This window comes from Erinaceus europaeus, chromosome 15 (assembly GCF_950295315.1).
Source record: "Erinaceus europaeus chromosome 15, mEriEur2.1, whole genome shotgun sequence".
In the NCBI taxonomy this organism is placed as follows: Eukaryota; Metazoa; Chordata; class Mammalia; order Eulipotyphla; family Erinaceidae; genus Erinaceus; species Erinaceus europaeus.
The window spans coordinates 22,595,077-22,607,072 of NC_080176.1; the positions used below are offsets into that span (position 1 = coordinate 22,595,077).

The 11,996-nt window shown below is 54.7% G+C and overlaps 1 non-coding gene across 1 annotated transcript; it reads left to right on the forward strand.

Annotated features, from left to right (window-relative positions):
* Positions 1-9,449: 9,449 nt before the first annotated feature.
* Positions 9,450-9,556, forward strand: LOC132533206 (U6 spliceosomal RNA). The gene has a single exon (XR_009545113.1). It is a non-coding gene; the product is annotated as a U6 spliceosomal RNA (small nuclear RNA).
* The last annotated feature ends 2,440 nt before the right edge of the window (positions 9,557-11,996 follow it).

Genomic DNA, 11,996 nt, shown 5'->3' on the forward strand with positions numbered 1-11,996 from the left:
CTTTTTATTCTTTGTCTCTCTTCACCTGCTGGAAGCCACCATGTCCCTGACCAAGGCTGGGTGGCCCTGACCCAAAGTCACCAGCCTCCAGTCCCCAGGGGCCCTGCCGGCTCTCAGCCTTCACGGGTTTTCTGGAAACTTCTAGGCTGCTGTCCCTGTCTGGGTTTTCAGTGTTCAGCAGTGAAAGCAGCTCCCGGAGTATGTTGTCCACACCACGGCAGTGGCACTGACCCTTCCTTCTGGGTGTGGACAGAGGTCTGCAGGGTCTGGGGTGCAGGTGGGCCGGAGGCTTGGCCAGGTGGCCATGAGGCAGGAAGGGTCTGGCTGGTGGCCACACGGGACGTGGTCTCAAAGTCACCATCCCCCAGTATCTGGGGGGTCCCCTGATTGCACAGCAGCTGGTGTGGCCTTGGGGTGCCAGGGAGAGGTGTCCTTGCACCCTGGCTCCCACCCTCCTACCCTCTCCCTGGGGGAAGGAGATGGAGCTGCTGTGGGACTCAGGAGGGGACCGGCCTAGGGACAGCCCCTCCTGCCTCTCGGCCTCCAGGATGGTGGTGACCTGGGCCCACACGGCAGACTCAAGGCCTCATGCTCTGCCCCCCTAAGCTGTGGAGCATCCTGGGAAGTGGGGGTGTCCCTGAAAGTGGGGCGGGGGTTGCCCCAGGAAGGGGGGGCATCCCAGGAAATGGGTGTGAAGGGCAGAGCTCAGCTGTGCCCTGGCTGGTGAGTCCCTGTCCTGTGCTCCTCTTCTCCTGGTAAAGGGTGTATGTATGCCCCAGAGGCCCAGCCTACCAGCCTGGGGTACCCACAGTGAAGCAGGGGTGCAGGCCTGCCCCCACACCCAGCACACATGGGTGTGAGAATCCTCCCTCTGAGCTCTCCAGCAGGAAAACGCGTGGGGATGCTGGGCGGCTAGGCAGGAAGCTGGGTCAGCCAGCTCTGGGCTGTGTGTCCAGGGGCCTAGGGGCAGTGGTGGCAGAGGCCAGAGCCCCCTCAGAGGTCCCAGAAGGCAGGAGTCAGAGGCTGAAAACAGCTGGGGAGCCGGTACTCAAAGCGGGGTGGGGGGGGGGGCTATGCCCTGCACCTCCACACTCTGGTAACCCCTCATTTCTCTCCTGGTGGGGGCCATGGCCAGGGTGATCTGGGGCTGCTGCCCTGCACCCCCTCTTCCTTAGACCCTGGAGAATTCACTGGGCCCCCAGCCTGGCTTCAGTTCTGCCTCCTGCCCCCTCATCCCAGCCTCCTGCTCACAGCTCCCCCACAGCACCCTGCTCAGGCCAGATTGGGAGGGGCTCTTGTCCCTGTCCCATGCTGAGTCCCTGGAGTGCCCCCTAGCTCTCTGGGATCCTAGGAGGATGCCCTCACTCCCCATGTGTCTGTGGCATTCTTAGAGTCTGGGGGCGGGGCTGCCGTGGCCACACTGGAAATGACCCCCATGCCACAGCCAGGCAGCAGTGACCCCAGGACCTGCCCCCCACTTCCAAGGGAGCCAGTGCTCCAGCCCAGCAACACCATCTGGAGCAGACACGGGCCAGGTCTCCCCACAAGGGTGCACACCCAAGGAGGTGAGCACCCTCCATGGCCCCAGCAGAGGCACAGTGGCCAGGACCCCTCTCCTGCCACCAGCAGTCTGGTCTCTCCTCTGGGGATCCTGTTGGGGGCTAAGGTCACCCTGCAGGAGGCAGGAGGCCCAAGGGGACCCCCACAAACCAAATGGAGGTGCCCCATGGCCCAGCCAAAGGCCTCCCTGCCCCCTGCCAGGCCTGGCTCCTCTACCCACCTGCTCCCTGCCCACTACCCTGGACCCGGGGGCAAAGAGGCCCTAAGGAGGCCTAAGGAGGCCCTGAGGAGCCATGAAGAGGCCATGAGGAGCTCTGGGCAGGCCCTGAAGAGGCCCTGGGAAGCCATGAGAAGCCCTGGGAGGCCATGAGGAGCCCTGAGAAGCCCTGAGGAGGCCCTGAGAGGCCATGAGGAGGCCATGAGGAAGTGTTTCCTAGGCAGAGGCAGGAAGCAGGCACCTGGCAGGCCCAGGTAAGCATGTTGCTGTCACCCACTGCACCCCTGCTATCTGCATGCATGCAATCACATACATGCACAGTGTTGCCCTCACAGCCCCATCCTCAGACCCTGACCCTAGGCCACCAGGCCCCAGCAGGGGTGCAGTCAGCAGCCCAGAGCACCCTGCGTGCCTATTCCCACCCAGCCTCCCTATCTGACTCGTGGGGCCCTGAAGCCCCAGGACAAGGCAGCAGAATCTGGGCTTCCCGCTGGGCGGCAGTCACTGCCCGTGTGGCCATGAAAGGACCATGAGCAGGAACTGTGCTGGAGTCGGGGTGGGGGGACACCTGCTGGCCCTCCCCATCCCGTCATGGCCCTCAGGGGGAGAAGCAGCCCTGGGGCTGGTCCCAGGCTGCCCACTGGGGTCTGGCACACCTGGTTAAGTGCATATAGTACTCAGCACAAGGGCCGGCACAAGGATCTGGGTTCAAGCCCCCGGCACCCCACTTGCAAGGGGTAAGCTTCACAAGTGGTCTGCAGGTCTGCAGGTGTGTCTCTGTCTCTCTCCCTCTCTATCTCCCCCTTCTCTCTCAATTTCTCTCTATCCTGGGAAAAAGTGGGGGGAAAGCCTGCCAGGAGCAGTGGATTCGTAGTGCTGGCACTGAGCCCCAGAAATATCCCAGGAGGCAGAAGGAGAGAGAGAGAGAGAGAGAGAGAGAGAGGTGTCCCTATAGCCTGTACCACCACTCAGAAGCTGCCCTGTTGTGGCTGGGAGCCAGAGCCAGGCCACCTCAGTGATGCCTCCCCCACCCCGTGGATTCTCACCCCAAGGCCAAGGCCTGCCCTGGGCTCAGCCTCCCACCAGAGGAGAGTCAGCTGGGAACCCACCATGCCAGGGCTTAGGGCTTCCATCTTGGACTTGAGACCCCCAAGCCTGTGTTCAGTGATGGCACCCCAAGTTCTCTGAGGGACATGACTGCCAAACCCAGAGTCATTTCTGAGCAGCAGAGAACCAGGCAGATGGCGAGGGGGGCTCCTTCCACCACCCTGACTTACAGCCTGAACCCCGGCCTAAAATCCAGATGCCCCCAGATGGGAGCCCACCATCTGCCAGGCCCCACCAGCAGCCTGAAGTGAGCGTGTTCCTCGCACTACCTCGGACTCTCAGGGCCTGAGCCCTTACAGGCAGTTTTGTGCTTCAGCCACCCCGAGAGCCAGCCCCTTGCACCCAGCTTCTGGGTGTGGCAGTGGCCTCCCTTTGCCCCCGCAGAGGAATCACCAGGATTGCCTGCAGCTGCCGCAGAGCCCGTGCCCCACCCCTGCCACCAGTGTCCACCGGCCTAGAAGCTTTGCTGAAGGACGGGGTCCCAGTGGGAGTGGAAAGGACGGGCAGCAGGACAAGGTAAGTGCCCGGTGTGTGTACTGGCAGAAACTCTGTCAGAGCCACTCGGCCTTCGTTGCCACTCGGGCCAGGATTCTAAGTGTGAACGCACTCTGTGTGGTCAGGGTCTGGCTTCTGTTCCTGCCGCCATCGGTTCTGTTTTGCCTCAGTTCCCTTTGCTGGAAAGGGGACCTGCAGGCGAGTGCTGGCCCCAGGCCCCTGTGCTGGTCCCCAGCTGAAGGGAAGGGCCCTCTGTGGAGACACCAGGCTGGGCTTCGGGTTAGAAAGTGGGGGCGCTGGCCACTGGAGGCAGCCACAAGCTGCACACGGTTTCCCTGTTGGAGTCCTTGTGCAATGCCAGGTCTGAGTAACGGGAGGAGTGAAAGTGTCTCTTGTGGCATCATTGGAGTAAGAGACAGCAAATGTGCAAGGGGAGGGTGGGAAGAGATGTCTGCCAGGGTGACTTCTGAAGTCACCTGACAGAAGGTCAAAGGAAGGGCAAGGGAGTAGCCTGAGGCAGAGCTGTGCCCTCGCTGGGCTCCACCTGCCCCCAGGCCAGGGCTCCAAGTCCATCAGTCCCTCCCAGACCTTCTCTGTGTTCCTGTCCTCTGCCCTCCTGCCCACCTACCCCAAAATCAGCAGGTGGGGGAAAGAAAAAAGGGAGGACCCTGTCCACCTATAAAAATATGGCAGGTGAAGTGTCCCCAGTCTGAATGTACAAAGAGCTGGTGCTAGTCTGTCAGAAAAATGCAAGAACTAGGGGTGTATTCAAAAGCAGGAAGCAGACAAGGCAGAAGGATACACTGCCTCATTAGCAGCCTAGGACCTCCAGGTGTTTACAGGACTAGCATGCATTTTACTGCCAAGGTGAAACTTCGATATGAGTATATGAACAATATTTTAACAAAACAGAATGTTTTAATGGGATATGGTTCTCACTGCCATATGTGCATAATTTTCTTTAGAAGTGACATTTTGGACTGGGTTTGAAGTATTTCTTTTTGTTTCTTTGTTTTTTTACCAGAGCCGTGCTCAGCTCTGGCACCCTAAGGTGGTACAGGGGGTTGAACCTGGGACTCTGGGAACCTCAGGCGTGAAAGTGTTTGCATAACCTTTATGCTATCTTTCCTCCCTGAAGTATTTCTTTCTGTGATCTCAGCAAAGGGGAGAACAATTGGGTGTTTGCTATTTTAACTTCTGAAAAGCAATCAGTAGCACTGGCATTTTCCTTAGAAGACAGTTTGAAAGTCTGGAAAGCTTGCCTAACCCATAATTCAATGAAGGATATTTGTAACTATGATTTATAACCATGTTAATATATCTGCTACGGAGAAGTTGAACAATATGTGTACCATCTAGTAGTCATTAGTATCTATGTAAAATGCTTTGTAAAGGTTTGGCTTTTTTTTTTTTTTTTTTTTTTTTGCCTCCAGGGTTATCACCGGAGCTTGGTGCCTGCACCATAAATCCACTGCTTCCAAAGGCCATTTTTTTCCATTTTGTTGTTATTGTTGTTCTTTCTGGGTAAACAGAGAGAAATGGAGAGAGGAGGAGAAGATAGAGAGGGGGAGAGAAAGACAGACACCACTGATTGTGAAGTGACCCCCCCCCCCCCGCAGGTGGGGAGCCAGGGGCTCACACCAGGATCCTTAAGTGGGTCCTTACACTTCTCGCCATGTGCGCTTAACCCGCTGTGCTACTGCCTGGTCCCAGACTTGCTTATTTTTATGGGCAACCAGAGCACCTCTCAGCTATGACTCATGACAGTACTGGGGCCTCAGTTTACCAATGTATGTGCAATGTTAAGAGTCTCAGGCAACACTGGAAATTATAAATGGGTCCAGACTCTCTAGAAAACAACAAGAATAATGGGAGAGAAGAGGGTATTCTGCTCACACTCCTTGAAGGAAGTTTTCTATTTTTTTATTTTTATTTATAAAATGGAAACACTGACAAGACCATAGGATAAGAGGGGTACAATTTCATACAATGCCCACAACCAGAACTCCGTATCCCATCCCATCCCGACAGCTTTCCTATTATTTAACCCTCTGGGAGTATGGACCCAAGGTCATTGTGGGATGCAGAAGGTTGAAGGTCTGGCTTCTCTAATTGCTTCCCCACTGAACGTAGATGTTGACAGATCGATCCATACTCCCATCCTGTCTCTGGGGCAGGGTTCTGGGGAAGCGGGGTTCTAGGACATATCGTGGGGTCGTCAGCCCAGGGAAGTCAAGTCGGCATCATGGTAGCATCTGGAACCTGGTTGCTGAAAAAAATAGTTAAGATATAAAGCAGAGCAAATTGTTTAATCATGAACATCTGGAATATTGCAGATGAAGATGTAGGATCTACTTTTTGGAAATAGCTGATAGGTCTATTTTAGGTATACTCCAAAGGGCTCATGACTTCACTAGTTTCTGGAAGTTTTCTGAGCGCCCCTGCTATCACAAAGAAAGCAATCTTGGGTGAAATTTTCAGTGGTGGGAAAACAAGTGAGACCCCAACTGAAGGTGCTGAGCGGGTCATTGCGCAAACAAGTGCTGCTCTGATTGGTGGGGCGGCCCGCGGCTAGCCGGCCAATCGTCAGGAAGCTGGGGGTCGTGGGCGTGGCTTCATCTCAGGGGGCTCACCTGGCCTCACCTGGGTTCCCCCTCACAGGTGCACCTCCTGGGGCTCTTCCCAGACCCAGGTGGCTCCGTGTTACTAATCAACCTGGTGGTTTCAGTGAGAGAGAATCTAGAAGCCCATCCCAGAATAGTAGTTAGAAAAAATTCCCGAAAAAAAAACTCATTTCTGGGAGCATTTATTTGCAAAGACAAAAGTAGCAAGAGTTGGACAGATACTGGCTAATTCAGGGGATTGTAAACAGAGAGACAGTTTGTCCCCTCTGGGCTGGTGGGATTTATGGGGGACCTGGGTGGAAAACCACAGGAGAGTGGCCATCTTGTGCCAACTCATCTCTGTAAACAGATCAAAAAAAGAGGGAAAGAGATTAAAAAAAAAAAAAAAAAAAAAAAAGGCAGGGCTGGTGAAACAGCTCATTTGGATAGCAGCTTGGCGATACGAGAATCCGGCATGAAGCCCAGCCAGTCTATCTTGGCGTTACTCTCGATCGCACTCTGTCATTTCACGAACATCTCATAAAAACTGCAGCAAAGGTGGGCGCGAGGAATAACATCATTGCAAGACTGGCCAGCTCCTCATGGGGCACAAGCGCTTCCACACTACGATCATCATCTCTGGCATTATGCTATTCCACTGCAGAATACTGTGCCCCAGGATGGTTCCGTAGCCCCCATGTCCACTTGGTCGATTCCAAATTATATTCCTCCATGAGGATAATTTCTGGAACCCTCCGTTCCACCCCGGTTCCATGGCTGCCAGTACTTAGCAACATCGCCCCGCCAGATATTCGTCGGGATGCGGCATCATCTAAGTTCATTTCCCACGTCTATGCTCGACCGGTCCTGCCAATATACGCGGATATCTTTGCCCACCCTGTCCAACGCTTGACGTCTCGTCACCCAATCTGGTCCCCTACGCCTACACTGAACTTCTCTGTTCCAGACTCTTGGAAACAGAGTTGACAGTCAGCTGAGGTAAAGAACAAACACCTCATCACAGACCCCTGCAAGTGTCAACCCGGCTTTGACCTAGCACGTTATGATTGGGTCCCCCTCCTCAATCGCTATCGAACAGGCCATGGCCGGTGCGCCGCTATGTTCCATCGCTGGGGAGCCAGAGATGACCTGAACTGCCCCTGCGGCTACAGACAGACTATGACCCACATAGTCAATGACTGCCACCTCTCCAGATTCAAAGGAGGTCTCGAAACTTTACATCAGGCTCAACCTGACGCTGTTGACTGGCTACGGAAGAAGGGCAAACGCTAGAAGAAGAATTTGGATAGCGTGATGCTTGGCATGTGTGTGACCCGAGTTCAAGCCCAGCCCCACTGTGTTGATGGAAAGTTTGGTCCTGTGGGACCCCTCTCCCTCTCCCTCTCCCTCTCCCCTTTTCTATCTTGATAAAAAATAAAAGTAAAATAACTCTAAAAATAAACAGCAGCATGATAGCATGAATCTCCAGGTTTTGGCTTACAGGCAACTTTTATGACACACTTGAGTGCTCCAAAATAGATGTAAACCCAGGGCTGGGGCAATGTCTCTGTGGCTGAGCAAGGACTTGCTTGCCTGGCATCCCGGGAAGGGAGGAGAGAGTGTGTGCCACACCACCAGCTGGTGACAGCAGAGGGAGGCAGGAGGGCCCCGCCTCATCCATCCACACCAGTGGTCTCTGCGTCCTCACTGCTCTGGGCCAAGAAGGGGATAGTCAGAGGGGGAGAGGGGCACCATAATGCTGAAGCTCCCTGCAGTGTGCTGGGGGCCGGGTTCGAGCCTGGTTCGCACATGGCAAAGCTGGCACTCTGTCCAGGTGAGCTGCTCTCTCAGGCCCCGGTTCCCCACCTGCAGGGGATTTGCTTCACAGGTGGTGAAGCAGGTCTGCAGATGTTTATCTTAGCTGATCCTTATGCTTAGCACCATGTGCACTTAACCCACTATGCTACAGCCCAACTCCCCTCTTTTCTTTATTTGATAGAGGGTTAGAGAGAGGGAGAGAGAGAGAGAGAGGGTGGAGAGAGACCTGCAGCATTACTGTACCATTGTGAAGCTTCCTCCTTGCAAGTGGGAACTGGGGGCTGGCACTCAGTTCTGCACAAGCTAACATGTGAGTTTTACCAGGTGTGCCATCCTCTGGCCCAGTGAAATGTTCTCACAGAGGCGCAAATACTGAACAACCCTGGGCTTCCTTTCCTCACCTCCTCCCTGACCCTGACTCCCAGGCCCTGAAATGAGACAGCAGTATACTTGTTTGTAAGTTGCCATTTTGAAATGGCCGAGGGCTGGGTGGAGACACACCCAGTTAAGTGCACATAGTACTCAGGCCAAGGACTCACTCAAGGATCTGGGTTCGAGCCCCTGGCTCCCCATCTGCAGAGTGGGTTGCCTCACAAGTAGCGAAGTAGGTCTGCAGGTGTCTCTCTTTCTCTTTCCCTCTCTATCTCCCCTCCTCTTTTGATTTCTCTCTGTCCTATCAATAAAATGGAAAAAGAAAATGGCCACGGGAGCAGTGGATTCATAGTGCTGGCACCGAGCCCCAGTGATGACCCTTGAGGCAAAACAAACAAACAAACAAAGAAGAAAAGGCTCGCAGTGCAGTGCGCATGGCCCACCAGCCTCTTGGTGTGAACGGCTCACTGCTCTCCAGAGGCTGGCAGAGCAGCTCACCTGTCTTTGCTGACTCACTGGACACCACCATGCCCTGGAGTCTGCGGGCAACTAATGCCGGGGACGTGCCAGTCTCTGCACTGGCGGATGCCACCCAGCCATCACGGAGTCACTCCCTGAGGGGCTGGGTGAGGGCACACCCAGTTAAGCACATATGATACCAGGCACAAGAACCTGGGTTCAAGCCCCCGGGGAGACTCTTCCCGGGCGTTGAAGCAGGGCTGCAGGTGTCTCTCTGTCTCTCTCCCTCTCTCTATTTCCCCCTCTCTCATTTTTTTTGCATAACATTTCTCATTTTTCCATATAACAATACAACCCCCACTAGGTCCTCTGTCATCCTTCTTGGACCAGAGTCTTTTACTTTGGTGCAGTATGCCATCTCCTCTCTCATTTTCTCTCTGTTGTGCCCAATAAAATAGAGGAAAAGGAAAAAGATTAGCCCCCAAGAGCAGTGGATTTGTCATGCAGGCACTGAGCCCCAGCAATAACCCTGGAGACAATGATAAAAAATGTTACTCGGGGGAGTTAAGGTTAAGTGCACATGGCGCAAAGCACAAGGACCGGCAGAAGGATCCAGTTCGAGCCCCCGGCTCCCCGCCTGCAGGAGAGTCACTTCACAGGCAGTCTGCAGGTGTCTGTCTTTCTCTCCCCCCTCTGTCTTCCCCTCCTCTTTCCATTTCTCTCTGTCCTATCTAACAACGACATCAATAACTACAATAATAAAACAACAAAGGCAACAAAAGGAAATAAATAAATATTTTTTTAAAAAAGTTACTCAGGTGCTCACTTCAGCAGCACATATACTAAAATTGGAATGATGCAGAGAAGATTAGCATGGCCCCTGTGCAAGGATGACAAGCAAATTCATGAAGCATTCCATATTTTTTTTAAAAATGGCATTGAAAAAAAAAGTTACTCGGTGGCAGGGTAGCTGGGCCTGCAAGTTAGAAGTACATATCCTAGTTCTGAGGTACTGAGCACACAGGCATGAGCAGGCTGTGATTCACTGTTCTGCCTGGAGGTACCAGTCATACCGCAGAGCCTCTGGGGACAGGACAGGCTGGGGACAGAGATGCCAAAATGGGGCTTTGGAGGTTATGACATCTGCTTTGTCCTCGACACTGAGCCTCCCCCAGGTTCTGTGCCTGGCCAGGCTCTGTGAGCAGCCGTATGTCTGAGAGCTGGTCATGCTGTCCACACGTGGACGCAGCAAATAAGATGCAGCTCCAAGAGACCACAGCCAAGCCAGGGGTGTGGGGCCTGGCCGCTGACCGTGAGGCTGGCCTGCATGGGTCCAGTTCCATCGTTCCCTAGGCTGAGAAGCCACACAGCAGCCTGTCCCCTGCACAGGAGCACCCTGGCTGGTCACACACTGACGCTGGGCCCCCATCCGCCTCCGCTGGGACCAGGCTGCACCGTATAATCACGGCGAGTGAACGTGGCCCGTGCAGCAGAGAGAGGACGGTCAGCCAGGCTAGAGAGACACACAGAAGGGTGTAGATGTAATGTAGACCCCTGTGCCCAACTTCGGGCAGGTGAGAGGCCTGGCCCCAGGCTGCTGACTCTGAGAGCCTGCAGGGACAGAAAGGCACCCAGAGGCTGCCTGCCACCTGCCTCTCAGCCTGAGTGGCGCCCCCTGGGGGAGTATGATGGGATGGCACCATGATGACACAGCCCTTCTCCTATCCCTGGGGTCCCTGTCAGGAAAGGTGCTGGGGGGCTACAGGCTACATGCTGGGGGCCACACAGACTGGCATCTTCATGTTCATAGCTGCTCCCTCTAGGATCATGATGTATGTGCCCGTCTCTCTCCTTCTCCTTCCCTCTTGCCCTCCCTCTTCTACTCCCACCTCTCTCCCTCCCTCCCTCTCTCCCTTCGTCTCCCTCCTTCTCTCTCTCCCTCCTTCTCTCTCCCCCTCCCTCTCTCTCCCTCCTTCTCTCTCTCCTTCCCTCTCTCTCCCTCCTTCTCTCTCCCCCTCCCTCTCTCCCCCTCTCTTTCCTTCTGTCCCTCCCTCTCCCTTCTCTCTCTCCTTCCCTCTCCCTCCTCTCTCTCTCTCTTTCTCTGTCCCTCCCTCTCCCTCTCCATCCCTCTCTCTCTCTCCCTCTTTCCCTCTCTCCCTCCTTCTCCCTCTTTCTCTCCCTCCTTCTCCCTCCCTCTCTCTCTCCCTCCCCCCTCTCTCTCCTCCCTCCCTCTGTCTCTCCCCCCTCTTTCTCTTTCTCTCCCTCCCTCCTCTTTCTCTCCCTCTTGCATTCTGTTGGCAGGGCCCTGAAGCCCACAGCCTGGGTCCTCATCCCAGGAGGCAGCACCCTGAGCAGCTAGATTCCTTGTGGCCCAGCCATCACCCATGGCCTGGCTCCCTGTGGCATCTGTAGCCCAGCCTCAGTTGCCAGCCTGGCTCTGCTCCCACCTTCCCTCCCAGCAAAGCAGATTCTACAACATTAACTCACTGCAGTGACCCTGCACCCTTGGAAGCACTTGTCCTCTGCAGCCATGGGGGGGTGAGGCCTGCGGTCAGGGGGACCCCGTGTCTACAAGACCTTCTGTTCACTGAGCTGGGAGTCCATGATGCGAGGAGGGCTTTCCAGGCACACAGATCAGGTATTGAGCTCGTCTGTGCAGTGTCGTGCCACAGATCTCTCCGTTTCAGAAACTCCTCATCACCTCAAAAGGGCCCACGGCCCAGACCCGGGCACCCACTAATCTGCTTCCCCTGGAGCCTCTACTCTGGGCATTTTTGTCAGTGAGGTTATAAAATATGTCTTTTCATGACTTTTTTTATTTGAGGGGGGTCTAAGTATCATGTTGTTTTGTTTTTTTCCCCTCCAGGGTTATCACTGCACTACAAATCCACTGGGCATTTTTTTCCCATTTTCTTGGAGAATTTACAGAGAGAAATTGAGAGAGGAAGGGGAGATAGAGAGGGAGAGAGATAGAGAGACACCTGCAGACCTGCTTCACTGCTTGTGAGATGACCCCCTTGCAGATAGGGAGCTGGGGGCTTGAACCAGGATCCTTGTGCTTAATACTATGTGTGCTTAACCAGGTGCACCACTGCCTGGCCCCATAAACACCATGTTTTTACAGCTGATCTGTGTTGTAGTGTATTGGTGTTTCTTTTTCATGGCTGAATAATGTTCCACTTGTGCACAACTGCATTTGTTTTCTTTCCACGTATTGGTAGGAGGCATGGCAGGTGGGAGGAGGTTTTGTTAGGCTATCAGGGTGTGTGGCCCCCTCAGGCTCTCAGATGACACAGTCAAAGCTACTGACCCCAGGGAGCTGGCTCACCAAGCTACTGACCCCAGGGAGCTGCTCAGACCATCAG